The sequence below is a fragment of the Heterocephalus glaber genome, unplaced genomic scaffold (genome assembly GCF_053883595.1).
Source record: "Heterocephalus glaber isolate CG9 unplaced genomic scaffold, H.glaber_assembly_v1.0 deba00001463, whole genome shotgun sequence".
NCBI classification, from domain to species: domain Eukaryota; kingdom Metazoa; phylum Chordata; class Mammalia; order Rodentia; family Bathyergidae; genus Heterocephalus; species Heterocephalus glaber.
Window position 1 is genome coordinate 18611891 of NW_028258310.1, and position 15260 is coordinate 18627150.

The 15260-nt window shown below is 50.9% G+C and overlaps 1 long non-coding RNA gene across 2 annotated transcripts; it reads left to right on the forward strand.

Annotated features, from left to right (window-relative positions):
* The first annotated feature begins 2522 nt into the window (after window positions 1–2522).
* LOC110351089 (uncharacterized) lies at window positions 2523–14103 on the forward strand. Of its 2 annotated transcripts, none has more exons than XR_002398121.2 (6): window positions 2523–3401; window positions 3570–3740; window positions 6951–7150; window positions 8329–8416; window positions 11246–11375; window positions 13393–14103. It is a non-coding gene; the product is annotated as an uncharacterized LOC110351089 (long non-coding RNA). The 2 variants fall into 2 exon arrangements; XR_015438868.1 differs by having other exon boundaries at window positions 2524–2726.
* Window positions 14104–15260: the final 1157 nt, after the last annotated feature.

Here is a 15260-nt window from a genome sequence, read left to right on the forward strand (position 1 = left end):
TCTGATCCCTAGTTCCAAGCACCATGGCCAGTACCTGGAAGGCATTTAATAATACTTGTTGAATAAATATTCATGAATGCTGGGGTCAGCTCTGGGGACCATTGAGTCTCCAAGGACGCAATCAGCCAGCACATAGGAGGGGAAGGGCATGGGGAAAAGACTCACAACTACCCACTAATGGTGTCTAGGAAAGGAGGGCAGAGTCGTTCAGGTACGGTGGGGGAGGCCCAGGCGAATGCTTTGGCAGCCTTCAAATTCCAAGAGACCGTCACATTTTGGAGGAAGACCAATAACAGAGCCAGAGCGGGAAGTGAAGGACTGGGCCACAGGGGAAGTGGGTGGGGAATCTTTCTAACGAAGACCTGTAATAGCGATCACTTTTCAGGAATAGAACAGGCACCTTCCAAGGTAGTGAGTTCCCAGGTCTTGGAGATCTGTGAACGGTCTTCCTTCCAGCAATAAGTTAGCAGACCAGGTCCCTGGACCTAGCCCAAGTCAGGCTTTTCAGCTGTAAAAAGGGCGCCGCCGAGTGGTCCTGAGGGGACAGGGTCGTTTTCAGCTTCAGGCTGGAGCAGTGACTCTCGGTGGCTGCTCCTCCCCCTCCCTGCCGGGCTGGGCGGGGGGCGGCGGGAGCTTTTCCTTGCGTCTTAAATGGCTCCGCAGCTGGAGCAGCGGTGCGTATTTTAAGTGGAGTTTACAGACAATGGATCTCTCTAGGGCTTGGAGGGGAAGGAAGCTGAAATTCAGGACCATTCTGAATTCCCAAGTTCTTTGTGTCCATTGTGTGTGGGAACAATGCTGTTTGTTCGGCTTATTCTCTCAAGGTGGGGGTGGGGGAGATGGTTAGGCCCAGCGCGCCGAGGTCTGGGAGGGGCGGGCTGCTTGGGAATGGGGAGCCTCTCAGGGGAGGGGGCAGCCGGAGAGCGGCGGCTTGGGCCACCTGAGCGGTAGGGAGGCGGCAGGTCTGGGCTAGGTTGGCACTCCAGGAGGGACCGCTCCCCCGGCTAAGGTCTCTTTCCCTCCCTCTCCTCCCCATCCTGCCCCAGGGATTCTAAGCCCCGGAGGCTTCTGACCTTGACTTGGTTTTCAAAGCTGTGGAGTGCGGGGTGGGGGTGGGGGAGCCGTCCATCCGCTGTGGAATGTTGGACGCGCCACTTCCTCCCTGAGCCCTCACCACCTCGCTCTAGTTCCATGTTGAAGGGCTGGCTAGAGGGGATCGCTCGCTCACAGCTCCCCCAGCTCAGTTTCCCTTTCAGTACCACACCCCCAGTCTCACCAGGCTTGGGCCTCTCCTTGATCTTGTCAGGTGGGCACGAAGTCTGGGTTGCCAGTGGGGCTGTGTTCACGCAGGCGGCCCCCACTTAAGGCACAGAGCCTCTCACACACACGAGCATATTCCCCTTGTTATGGACTTAGCTGCTGGGCCCTGTGCATACATCTTCTTATGCTGCCTCATGGAAAGCTCTGCTCTCCCACTTGAACATCTCCAAGCCTCCATTTTCCCTCTGTAGAATAGACATAACAATAATAATATCTACCTCACTGTGCTGTTAGGGAGATTAAATGAAATAATGCATCTCAAGGTCTGGATCTGGAAGAGATGTAGGGCTTCTAAGAGTTAGTCACTGTACGTAATTACTATCTCCGTTTTTCAGATGGAAGTCAAGGCTCAGGGAAGGTAAGCGTCACACAATGAATGAATGAGGACATTATCATTCAAGTCCAGGCTGGTTGATTCTGAGGCTGAGCTGCTGACCATTGCTCAGGGCTTCCTGCAGAGGGGACTGCCAGGTTCAGAGCAGGACTCTCCTGACTTTCCAACACCACCTGCCAAAGCCCTGAAAGCCAAGCGCTCCTGGCTGGAAGAGTTGTGTTGTTTAGCCAGGGCTGGGGTTTGAGATTCCTCTCTAGCCTTTCCCACAATCCCACTGTAAACTGGTATCCTCTCAATCCCCAAGCATCTCCACAAGGTAGTCTATTATGCAGGAGGGGCACCAGGGCCAGGGTTGGGCCAGCCTTGGTGCTTCTGGGCTGAGATCTAGCACCCAGCCATTACAGCTGGCCTCTGAGTGAGTTTGGCTGGTGCTGGGGAGAGGACCTGGGCCTGGAAGCTGAGACCTGGCCCTATGTGCTGGGTCTTCACAGAGCGAGAAAAGCACAGATCCATGAACTGAGACAGAGCTGAGAACTAATGGGGCAGAGGTCTGGCCTTTGGGGACCACGATGGGGTGGGGTGTGCTGAGCCATGGCTCCTTCCCATGTCATTCCTTATCCTCCATCTGCCCTAACTCAGCCCCCTTCCTGCACCACTCTTTCCACCCATTTCTCTGTGGTTTATGGCTGTCCATTAAATGAGAGAAGGGAGAAGGGATGGAAAGAGGACTGGGGGAAGGGGTGTCCATTTGCTGATGTGAAGCAGTTCTCATTCTGTGAATGAAGGTGATGTGGGTTCAGGGTGGAGGAAGCGGGTGGAGGGAAGCACTGGGTAGGGCAGGCTGGTATGGGGTTGCCATGGGAACAGCAGCCTGCCAGGAGCCCTGCCTTCAAAGGCGAGGTGGTGTGTTGCAGGTTCCTGGGGGAGGCGGATGGAGTGTGCGGGGAGCAGTTCTGATGTGAGCCTCCTGGGACTCCAGCTCTTGGATCAAAACCCTAACCTGATCCGGAAGTGGCATCATGCGATGCTTGCTGGCAGACACCCTTCAGCCTCAAGCCCTCTCTTTTTGAATGTAAGGCATGGGTGGGGGTGCAATCTGCACAGGCCGTGCTGGGGGAAGCTGAGATGGAAGCACTCTGCCATCACCATCTCTTCTTTCAATAGGGCTGGAAGGAAAGGGGGAGTAGAGGGTGGGGGTTTACTAATGACAGTTACTTGAGGCCTCCCTCTGACTTTAACCTCCCAGGGTGCCTTGGAGCCTGGGATCAGAGCTGAGAGATAAGCCCTATAAGCTGAGATCAACCTGACTCCCACCAATGCTGCCACCGTCGTGACCCTTTGGCCACTAGGGGGGGCCATGGCCCAGCATCCATGAGATTGGAGTCCTGGAGACGGGAGGTGGCCCAGTGAGGGCTTGTGGCTGACATGTTGCCTCCTGGTACTAGCCTTTCCTGGAGCTGGCTCAGGCAAACCACGCTCAGCTAAACCACACCTGAGTGTGTTTAAGGGGACTAGCCCTCTGGGGCTGCCAGTTCAGTCCTAGCCTTTTCTCAGGCCGGATGCCTAGCTGCCCACCTCAGACTTCTCAGAGACCCAACAGCACATGCTGAGCATTGCAAAGGATCCTGAATATAGTGGTGGTGGTAGTATTGTGCATGCTTACCCAGGACAAGTCAGGGGTTAGAAACGTGCACACTGCAGTCCTGACAGCCTGGATCTGAAGCCTCACTCCGGTATTTCTAACCAGGTGAGTGACCTTGGGCAAGTTTCCCAACTTGTGCCTCAGTTTCCTCATCTGTAAAATGGTTGTAATAATGGTACCTAGCTCATGGAGTTGGAGGAGGTTTAAGTGAGAAAATGTGCTGGCACATAGGAAAACCTCAATAAAGTAACTTTTTTTTTTTTTTTGACATAGGTTCATGCTGAGTCGCCCAGGCTGGGCTCAAACTTGCAGTCCTCCTGCCTCAGTCTCTTCAAGTATGCCAAGACACCCAGCTTCAATAGGGCAACTGCTGTTAAAGGTGAAGCTATGTGTAGCAGAAGCAAGGCACCAAAAGTCCTGGGCAAAAAACAAAATGCTAATGTGGTAAGAGTCAGGGAGGGCTTCCTGGATGTGCTGTTTACTGTGAGCTGCAGAAGGCTGGGGAGGGCTTACAGATAGCAGCCTCAGTGGGGAAGGCATTTAGAGACCTCACTTTATTTAATCCTTGTGGTATAAATCAGCAGCCCCATGTCTGCCCTGGGGCATCTCGCTCCTTCATCTCAGCTTCCAGAGGCTCTGCCATCCACCTGGAACCCTGCCGTGGGCTCCTTCTCCTTCTCCTTTCTCTTCCAGTCCCACTCCTGTCCTCTGAGTCTTTCCTTCATCCCCTCAGGGAACCCCGTTCAGAGACAGCAACTCTCGAATAGCGACTGCTGGCCTGTGAGCCCCTAGACCAGTGGCTCTTAGGAGGCCTAGTTTTGGTCCCTCCTGCCCCTAGGGACATTTGGCAATGTCCAGAGGCATTTTTGGAGAGGGAGGGAGAGCTCCTAGTGGTAGAAGCCAGGGGTGCAGCTAAAGGTCCTGCAATGCACAGGCCCCCATGGCAGAGCATTACTTTGCCCCAAATGTCAGCGGTGCTGAGGTTGAGAAATCCTGGCTTAGACAGAGAACTGAGCTGGGGAGAAATTCGGCCCCTATCCCCAGACAGCCCCCGGTGTGCTATGTTCAAATGCCCACGCCAAGTGTCTCTGATCACCTTCCCTGATCACTGCTCCTCTTCTAGTCCAACCCTCAGCGCCCCTGGCCTCACAATCCCTGACACCCACTCTGCTGCCAAGACCCCTTCTCCTAGGGTCTTGTCCCCCCTTTTATCCTCTGCCTCGGCAGGCAGGGTCTGTGGAGGGCCTGTCAGGCAGGAGTCAGCCCGCGGGCTGCACAGGGCGAGGCTTCGGAGACCGAGCCGCCCGCTGGCCTCGGTGCTGCCTGCCCGTTGATTGGCCGAGGCTGCTGTTTCCATGGTGATCCCCAGCAAAGCCCAGGGCCCCCCTTCGAGGCCCCCCCACAGGCCCTATTCAGTGGCGAGAGCAGCGACAGGCAGGTTAATAAAACAGGAGCCGCGTGAGGAGCTAGGCTGTGGGCTGAGGTCCCAGTGTGGTGGCTCGCCCAGAGCAGAGAGGGACGATGGGGGTGGGGAGTGAAGAGCCTGGCTGCGGCTCAGTCAGCGCCCTCCCTACTCCAGCCAATGGGGAGACTGCCTACAGCAGGTGCTGGGGCTGCACCAGCCCTGGGGGATTTGGGGTTCATCCCCTGGAATCCACCTTCTCGCTATGGCCTCTAGGGACAGTGTCCCCTCCTCCATCAGGACCCTGAACCTCTAATTGGAATGGGAGGAGTCCTGGACCTGGGAGTGAGGAGGGAGAGAAATGGAGATGGGGTAAAGGAAACACAGGCAGTGAAAGGTGGGCACTGGGAAGGAGATTGGGGTGAGACGGGGATGAGGCAGGAAGGGGGTGGAGCTTGAGGATGGAGAGAAAGAAGGGGAAGAGAGAAGAGATGGGAGTGAAATGGAGGATGGAGTGTGGTGGGAGCTGGCATGGAGATGAGCTGGGATGGGGCGCAGGGAGCAGAGTGGGGATGATGCTGCAGGGAGAAGGTGGAGATGAAACTGGAAGGGAAGGAGATGATCGGGCAGAGAAAGAAGGTGATAAGGAAGGGCATGGGGCCTCTGCACAGCCTCTCCCGGGGCCCACTTCTGCTGAGCACAGAGCGTGACGTGTCGGGTGCTTGGGACATGTGTCTGTGTCACATAGTTGATGCTCCCATCTATTTGTGGGATGAATGAGTAGGGCAGGGCTGGGTGGCATGGGCACTGGGAGCCTGCTCCCCCCAGCAACACCAGAGCCACTCTGTCCTGGCATCAAAACCAAGTGCCACATTCTGATGTGGAAGACCTCACTCAGTACATGCAACGATCCTTTGAAGAGAGGACTATCGTCGTGACAGATTCAGAGGTTGAGTAACTTGTAATTTGCCCAGGATCAAGCAGCTCTAATTCCTGCCTCAGATTGGCTGGATGAATACATAGCCAGCATCTGTGTTTGGACCTGGATATGTCTTTTTTTTTTTTTCTTCCTGATACCAGGAATCGAACTCAGGACCTTGCACTCGACAGGCAGGCATGGAACCACTGAGGTAGATCCCTGGCCCAGGGCCTGGGTATTTCTGCCAGAGTCCCAAACCATGCAGATTGGCAATTGAGGAGGCCAGGGAGCAAGGATGGAGTATCACAGGACTCAAGGATGGAGTCTAGCTGTGATGTTAAGCTATCCGGTGTCAGGCCCCTGGTTGCCATCCCTGACAGTCACTCACTGCCTCACGACTCAGTTTCCCTGCTGGTGAATACGTTGGGTCTGCTGTTGCCTGGTGCACCACCGCAGTGGCAGCTCCATGTGACACACACAGAGATCCTGTGGCAATTCTCAAATGCTTTCCTTGAAGCCATTCATTTTGAGACAATAAGGGAGCACAGAACTGGTGCCTTAAAGTGTGTGGAAAGGGCTTTGGAATAAAGTAGAATAGCTCATTTCTGCCATCTGCAGTGTGGCCTTGGGCAGCTGTTCCCCAGTCCTCAGTTTTTCCATCTGTGAAATGGAGACAGTGTCAGGGTGGCGATGCAGATACAGTGAGGTGCCATGTGTAGGAGGCTGGGCCCAGAGAAAGTTTTTGGTAAAGGTGGGTCCCTTCTGCCGGGACCAGCTGGCCTGTGCAGGTACTTGTTTCTCCTGAGATATGTGTGTTCTCTCCTTCCAGACCCCAGTGGGAGGAGAGGAGAGAGGGCACCTTCTGTCCCTGGTGTCTGTATTGTCACCACTTCCAGAGGACTCAATGTGAGAAATCCAAGCTGAGTTTTGTAGGACTAGAAAGAGGTGGGATGAGTGAGCCTCATGTGGTGAGAACACTTTTCTCAGTCTCCTCAGAAGAAGGAGATGGGTCCCAGTTGAAGGAATGGGGGGGATGCCATCCCATCACCTTTCCACCTCTCTACCTGTCTCCCCCGCTGCAGCCCTGCAAGGGAAAAACCACTGATGGGCAAACTCTGACCAGAAGCAGCCAGCTGCCTGCTGCCCCTGCAGCCTGCCTGTGGGCAGGTGGACTCGGGGGGCGTGGCCTGACAGCCAGGCCCGCAGCTAGGAGCCCAGGCCTGGGAGGGCACAGGCAGCTGCAGCAACTTGAGCACTCAGTAAACCATTAATTCTTAATAAACGACAGGCTGTGCATTATTTAACAATAATGATACTTTCTGTTCCATTATAGATTAAAACACTGGCCTCTTCTTATTAATCCTGCATTTCAAAGGCTTATAAATCCTCTGTAGCCAGAGGAGATAAAAGCGGGCTCATCCCCATCCCGGGGCTGACACACTCGCACTGACATGGTGGCTCAGCAGCCATGCCTGAGCATGCACACGAGTGTGCCCTGGGCCTACCCACAACTGGCTTCCTGAACAACAGCAGGTACAGTCTGCCACTGCTCCTCTGTCTCTCTTTGTCTCCCTCTGTCTCTCTCTGTCTCTGTCTCTGTCTCTTTGAATTTCTTCTATTTTTTTGTTTTTATTTTTTCCCTTTCAGAATTTCTTTTTTCCTCTTTTTCTGTTTGTCTGTTCTTTTGTCTTTCTTGCTTCTCCCTCTCTTTGTGTCTCTGTTTCCTCCCTCCCTCTCTCTCTCCTTCTCTCTCTGTCTCTCATCATCTGCCTGTCCATTACCTGTGTCTCCTTTTCTCTTCACACCATTCAACAAAACAAACCACAATGTGCACAGACTGTATCCCATATGGTCTTTGCTTTTCTCAGAGGTCCTTAGAGGGATGGGGCAGGGAGAAGAAATGATAATTTCATAAAGGAGGAAAGTAGGAGGAACAGAGAAAAAGGGTGCGGGGTAGAAACCCCAAAATCAAGCAGGGTGGGTGGGCTCTGTGCTTGAGTCCTTCTGAGAGCTGCACCGGGATCCCTAAAGCAGTCCTTAGTGGGTGTTCAAAGCCCCTCTCATTACCCCAAGGGTCTGTTTACATGCTCCCCAGGGACAGGGAACTCACTACCTTTGGAAGGAGATTCTACATTGCTGCAAAGCTCCTGGTATTCAAGAGCTGCTTCAGTAGCACCCCACATTCACTTGCAGACTCTGGCAGATGGCAGGTCTTTGGGAATGGGCAAGTTCCCATCCCGCTCCCCTGTGCCCGTAGCCTTCCTGCCCTTCCTCCAGGCCTCATGGGTCAGTGGGTCGAGTTGTCCCCCTCTTGCTGGGTCCCCTCCTCTGTGCTACCAAGGAGAATCATTAGAGGTGGCCTCAAAACACATAGCCCTTCCTATGGTACAGCCAGAACAGACGTCAGCAATGGCCTCCTATCTGGGGATCAGAAACCACAGCTAATCATGTGGAAAGAAAATTCACTCTGACCTTGAATGGCTCTCCCAAGGCCACGGCAGAAAATAACAACTGTTGTCATTTATGGAACTTTTACAACATGTTTCTATCCCTTACCTCATTCAGTTCCAGGAGACCCATTTCATTATTATTCCTGTTTTGCAGATGAGGAGATAGAGTAAGTTCGCTTTGCTGTGGTCACACAGCTATGTAATGGGAAAGCCAAAATTTGAAACTAGTTCTGTCTGACTTAAAGCTCTTGCTTTTAACAGGGCATGGTGGCACACACCTGTAATCTCAGCACTCAGGAGGCTGAGGCAGGAGGATCGCCTTAAGTTCAAGGCCAGCCAGAGCTACACAGTGAGTTTTTTTTTGTTTTTTTTTTGGTACCGGGGATTGAACTCAGGACCTTGCACTTGTGAGGCAGGTGAGGTGCCACTGAGCTAAATCCCTGGCTACATAGTGAGTTTGAGGCAAACCTGAACTACGTAAGGAGACCCTGTCTCAAAAATACAAAAACAAGCTAATAAATAAAAATAAGGCCCTTGCTTTTAATCTCTGCATGTTCTCTCCAGAACTAAGTGTTTTTTGGTCACCTGAGCCCCCACAATCAGTAGGACTAGTGGGCCTCAAGTTGAACTTTCTCTTTTGGACTGGACTGATGGTGTCCCATAGGCTCTCCAAGAGGAGCTGTAGATGAGGTAGCGATCTCTGGCATCCCAGGCTGCACCTGCTGGATGTTTCAGGTTGAAGGGAAAGAGAGGGTCTCAAACCCTCACTAACTGTCCTGTCTGCCTGGCTTCTCGAACCCACACTCTGACCCTGTCCAGGGAAGCTGAGTCCACTTGGAGAGTGGCACATTGAGAATCAGACAGGTTAAGTCCGTGGTATTCATGCTTACCCCTGGCTCAGCAGTGTCGGAGCTCATCTGTGATGTTTCCTGAGAGTGGATGAGTGTGTGTGTATGTTTGTGTGTGCGTGCGCGCATGTGCGCATGTGTGCAGGATACATGGAAGAACAGGAACTGTCTTCAAGAAATACAAAGTTGAGGTGGGGAGCCAAGCAACTTCCTTCTGTTTTTGAAATGCACAAGTGGGAAATTTAACTTGATCCCTTGTGGCTTCTGGGCCAACCCCTGAGTGAAGTTGGATCGCTTTTGCAAAGGAAAATTTTATCCATTTTCTGCTTTTTATGGGGCTTCCACAATGAGCAAGACCTCTCCTGTTGGTGCTTACAGAGGATTTCTCTGCGTGGCCTACAGTGATGCTATGTAATCTCCCAAAAAATATGGTGCTAATATTCGCTGGGTTAGGGTTAGTTATTTTTATGTCTTTGTCATTTTGTTTCTCGGCAGCTCTTTTTGCTGCCTAGAAAGGACACGGCGGACACTTTATTTCCACAGTCATATTTTTTAATTTGATCAAAGCAAATTTCACTCGTTCTCTGTATAAATTATTTAACTCATTTCTTTTAGGTTAAATGTCTCAATAGGAAGATAGAAAGTCTTTCCATCACATTTTCTTCCAGGATTTTAATCAGTTCCTCTAGATTGTATGAATTTCATTCTCAGTCTCCATCCTTCTCTGTCTGTGAGTCTCTCTCTCCCTCTCTCGCTGCCTCCTTCCTTCCCTCCCCCGCCTCCCTCTCCCCTCTTCCTCATCCTCTACCCCAGCTCCTCCTGCATCTGTGGCTCTGGCCCAACTTCCCTTCCGGATGACTCCATGGGAAGAGTGGGAGCTAGCCCACACTGAGTCCCTTCAACTACACGAGGTACCAAAGGTCCCCGGATGTGGCCACAGTATGACCAGCAGCACAAGGGCCCAATATCAGCCCTTCTTCCTGCTTTGACCGGATCTCAGTTCCCTAACCTGAGTCCCTGACCCCACTCTCTCTCTAGGGCTGTGTCCTGATGAATTTTAGTGTAGGAGCCTGGCCACAAATTCCAGCTATTTCCTAATCAGAACTCCATCTGGCTCAATCAATCTCCCTTGTCACAGTCCAGACTCCTCAGCATCTCATTTTACTCTGGTCTGGTTCCTTCAGCCTCAGGGATCCTGGCTCAACCCCTTCACCTTAGGCCTGAGGCCTCCTCTGGTAATAGTGCAGAACTAGGGGAGGGGCTCAGAAGTTTGAAACTCAGAGTGAAACTGCTGAGGTCCTGTGCCTAGAGGGAGGGGTTTGGGTGGGTGCCTCCTACCTTGGCAGCCCCTCTCTGGTCTCAGGTGCTATCAGGAGAAGCAGAAACCAGCCCGGAAAGCTCATTACCCTGCCATCACACTCCCTTCCCTCGCGTCACATTGCTTCAGCCAAGAACAAGTCTCCAGTGGGAATTCCCTTTCCTTTTACTTTTAAAATATACAGTAATTAACAAACTAATGCTATTAGCTTCAACAGGGAGGAAATTACAATAAAATCAGTGCAGAGTCCACAAGCAGAGGCGAAAGGGTGGGTGGGCCTGGCTCAGGGTGGAGGGGAGGAATGAGTCGGGCCAGGTGTAATCGTGTCCACTACAGCAGGACCTCTTATAGGCTGGGAAACTTCTGCAAGGGCCGATGAGTCCTTGGCAGGTCAAGCCAGGCCTCAGGCACAGCTGCTGCATTTCCTGTGCAGGAAGTCAGGATCCCGGCCATTCTTCCAGCCCCAGAGGGTTGCTCTTTTATGAAAACCTTAAATAATCGAGTTGTGGCCTGGTGCTGACCTGGGCATGTCTGTGAGGACATGGTCCCTGCTCCAGAATGAACCAGTGACTTCCTTTCAGGGTCACTGTAGGTTCCACAAGGCCTCCCAAAGATGAGGCTCACCGACGAGGCCACGGTGGCCTTCTTCCCTGTGGAAACATCTTCAGGGCTGCTCACTCACCTATCTGCCCTCCTCCCAGAAGGTCAGGTGAGCTCCTCCTCTTGGGAGAGACTTTGCTCATATATAGCCAAAGACCCCCAGAAGCAGTGGGCTTGTTTCTGCCCAATTGGCTGGAAGTCTATTTCCAGTCTGACTTTAGACTTTTATGCTGCAGTCTCTGTAATGTCCTTTGGTGCTTCCCAGCAAGGTTAGTTGACAAAAGCTCTTCCCACTGCTGTCTTCCCATTCCCATTCCTTCACACGGTCCCCAGTCAGTTCTTTGAATCCTCTTCCCCAGTCAGGCAGCTGGGGTCACCAGAAAGAGCAATCTGTTCTGTTCTCTCTGTTCAGATGTCCTCCTGGAGACCACCAGCCCCCTTGCACACTAAAAAACATCTGCTCAGAACTCTCAGGAGTTCTATTCAGAAACCCACAGCCTGCTTGTCCCATTGTACAGATGACAGAACCAAGGCTCAGAGAGGTAAGTGACTTGTTTAAGATCAGACAGCAGGAAGGGCCACATCAAGATGTGAGCTCAGGACTCTGCCTTCCTGACACCCCTTGGCTCCTGAGGGAGTGGACACTCCAGGCAAGAGGAGATGGTCCCCACTGACTTTCCTTTCTCTCCGTAACACTCTGGACCTGGGAGGTGAATAAGAAGTAAAGAAAAAAAATTGCTCATCTTATTTCTTTCTCACACCAGACCTTGTAATGAATTATGCTAGCATCATGCAGACCTTTTTTAGGTGGTACTAGGGGTTGAACCCAGGGCTTTCCCACAAAGCTATATCCCTAGCCCTTTTTTATTTTGAGACCAGGGTCTTGTTAGGTTGCTAAATTGCCTAGGCTGGGCTTGAACTTGGCATCCTTCTGCCTCAGCCTCAGCCTCCTAGAATGCTGAGACTACACGCATGCCTGGCTGTCATGTAGATTTTTTATATGGAGAGAATGAGGCTTGTAGAGGACAATGCTTGGCCCAAGGCACTGGGCTGTTCATAACAGAGCCAGAACTTGAACCCAGCTCTTGGAGAGCCCACCCCTGCCCTTAGCCACTTGCCTAAAGAGTGAGACCTAGCTAGACTTGAATTCAGTGACACTGAGTCCAGCCAGGGTGACTGTCAAGTCCGAGAACCTCATTAGGAGTGAAGCTGCCACACATGTCAAAAACCCTGGCGGTCCAGCCAGCCCCATTCTGACTTTCTGCGAGCAATGTAAACATCCTTACTAATTCACCAAACTCAATCACGTTACCCTGATGGATTTTCCCATCATTACTCCTGAGTGAGTGACAACCTGCTCAGACACTTGCCTTCCCGCTGCCTTCGGAGAGTTTCACAAATCAGAATGCTTTGCTCCCTAAGTTGATTTCAACTTGTCCTAAAGTCATTTTAATTGGTGAAGCGTCAGAGGCAATTTGAGTGACTTTCTGAGAGCCCCTTACTGCTAGCCCTGGGCTGTGGGAAGGGGGGCTGGAAGGCCTCCTCAGCTCTTGGGTGACAATTTCCCCTCCCTTGATTGGTCAGGAGACTGAGCTCCACGCTTTATTTTCATGTTTCTTGCTGAGGTTCCTACGGCTGGTTCCTGAGGATAACAAGATTCATTTTCTCAATGGCTCTGACAGATAGGATTGTTATTGTTATTACACTCATATACCACCTTGCCTCCGAGGAGCTTAAGGCGCTTTACAAATTTGAAAATTATCTAATAATCTTCCAGCAACCCTGAGAAGGGGGGGAAGCTGCAGTCAAAGACACTGCAGTGCAGCCAGAGGACCCCCACAGCCCTCGCCCGACCAGGGAGGGTGGGTGGCCACGAATGGGTTGGGGATCTTGGGGTTAGAGGTCTCCTGAGGCTTCCTCTTCCTCTGCAGAAAAAGGAAGAAGATGATGACGGGGTGGGAGGAGAAGAGAGGAAAGAGAGAAGGAAGGAAAGCAGGAAAAGAGGGAAAGAGAGTGCATTAGCTCCAAAGGACAAAATCCAAAGGGAGGAAGCGTAGGCAAGGAGAGTTTCTTTAAAGACACAGAAATGAGAGGAAGCAGGAGGCTCCCGGGGGCTTTTGGGTAAGAGAGTTGAAATTCAAAATGGAAATCTACCAAAGCAACAACTAGGCTGGCTGCAGAGGACCCGGCTCAGGCATGAGAACATGGGTAGAAATATCAAGTGAATCTACATCACAAACATAGATGGCTGCTTTTAGGTGGGTGTGGGAAGCCTCTAGGGGCCTCTTTTTTTTTTTTCCACCTGTGAGCTGAGATGTATGGCATTAGGTCTATGTCAGCCTGACATTCTATGATTCTGTCTTCCTTTAAATTTCCTCATGCCAGAGGTGGCCCCAGTAATTGTAGCACCTTTACTAAGTGTGAAGGGAAAGCCACTATCAAAATGATGGAAGGGCTCAACTGCATCCCCATTATTTCTTGGAGAAGGTGTGCAGACCCTGCCTTATTTGAGGCTGTCCTTTCACAACAGGGATTTTTTTCTTTTTTTTTTGGTACCAGGGATCGAACTTGGGACCTTCCGCTTACAAGGCAGGCACTGGAACCACTGTGCTAAGTCCCCGGCCCAAGTCCAGAAGATTTTGAGGGTGCAGAGAGGATGAAGAGGGAGGCCCTTGTCATTCTCTCCATCGTCCTCCAGCTGAAATGCAAGGGCAGCCATCCCTCATCCTAGGATCCTCAGGGGACCACTTCCAGGACCTCCCTTGGTTCCCAAAATCCGTGGATGCTGAAGTCCCTTATATAAGATGGTTTGCATACACCCTACACACATCCTCCTGTGTACTTTAAATCATCTTTGGATGACTTATAATGCCTAATACAATATAAATGCTATGTAAATAGTTGTTATTCTGTATTTTTAGGTAATAATGGCAAGGAAAAAGTCTATACTTATTCAGTACAGTGGCAATTTGTTTCTGAATATTTTCCTTCCAAGGTTGGTTGAATCTGCAGATGTGGAGCCTATGGACATGGAGGGCCGACTGTACTCACTATATAGGAGGTATTATTAATATATGTACTTTAAATAATTAAGAAATTCCAGAGCACCTAGCCCTCCAAGATGCTGTGGGGCTGGTATCATTCAACAAATATTTATTAAGCACTGACTATGCCAGCTGCTCTGTTGACCACTGGAGTGCAACCACGAACCAAAACAGATGTAGTCCCTGTCCTCCCAGAGCTTAGAGTCTAATAGTGAATAGGCGAATACAGAAGGAAAGGAAAGTGCTTGCTTCGGCAGCACATATACTAAAATTGGAATGACACAAGGAAAGGAAAGATATTAAATGTGGTCTGTTTATTGCATCATGCATTTAACAATCTGGGTGAACAAAACTGAGAATGATTGGTCAGGGAAACCACTTTGTGGAAGTGCTGGGACAGGTACAATGTGAAGGCCCAGCAGGAGTTGGGCATGGTGATGCATACTCATAGTCCCAGTATTCCGGAAGTCCAGCCCAGGCAACTTAGTGATGTAGTGAGACCCTATCTCAAGAAACATAAAATAAAATAAAAAGGGTTAAGATGTAGCTCAGTGCAAAGGCCCTGGGTTGTTCCGTTCCTGGTACCAGAAAAAAAAAAAAAAGTCTAGATTAGGCAATGTGGCAAAGGCAAGGAGACCAGAGGTAGGGTTCATGGGCACAGGGCCTACAGCAGGCAAGGATGTATATTATTTTTTAAAAACTGTTAAATGCAATGGGAAATTACTGAAGGGAAGTTTTAAGTTTTCCTTTGTTTTGTTTTTTGCAGTACTGGGGATTGAGTCCAGAGCCCTGCACGTACTAAGTATACCATGTTGGAGCTCCTGCTTTCAGTTAGCTGACCAGGCACAGGCTCCTTCAGGAGCTGACAGGGCAGAAGGCCTCCTGCAATTTGCACCCTCCACTCACTTAGGGTCCAGAATACAGTGCTTCTCAGCTAGAATCACGTAGGGAGCTGTTTTTGTTTTTGTTTTTTCCTTGTAGTACTGGGGATTGAACCCAGGGCCTTGCAGATGCTAAGGAAGTGATCTACAACTGAGCTATATCCCTAGCTCGCACTTGATAAGTTTTAAGAATCCTGATGTCCAGGCTGCAGCCTAGACCGCTGGACCACTTGAATAATGTTCCTCAGGGCTAGACCCCAGGTAACTCTTAACATCTCGGAGGAAACTGTGATGTACTTTCCCAATACTCCCTCCATTTCTAAGAGGATAGGGAAGGGAATTCACTTTTACTGATCACCTACTTTGTGCCTGTGGTTTGCTTACATTAGTTCACTTAATCCCCATCAGAACTGTAAGAGATGGCCATTATCATACCACTTTGCAGGGGGAAACTGAGACTCAGAAAAACAAAACTTTTTCCTTCTTTGCCTCCTGGCCTTGA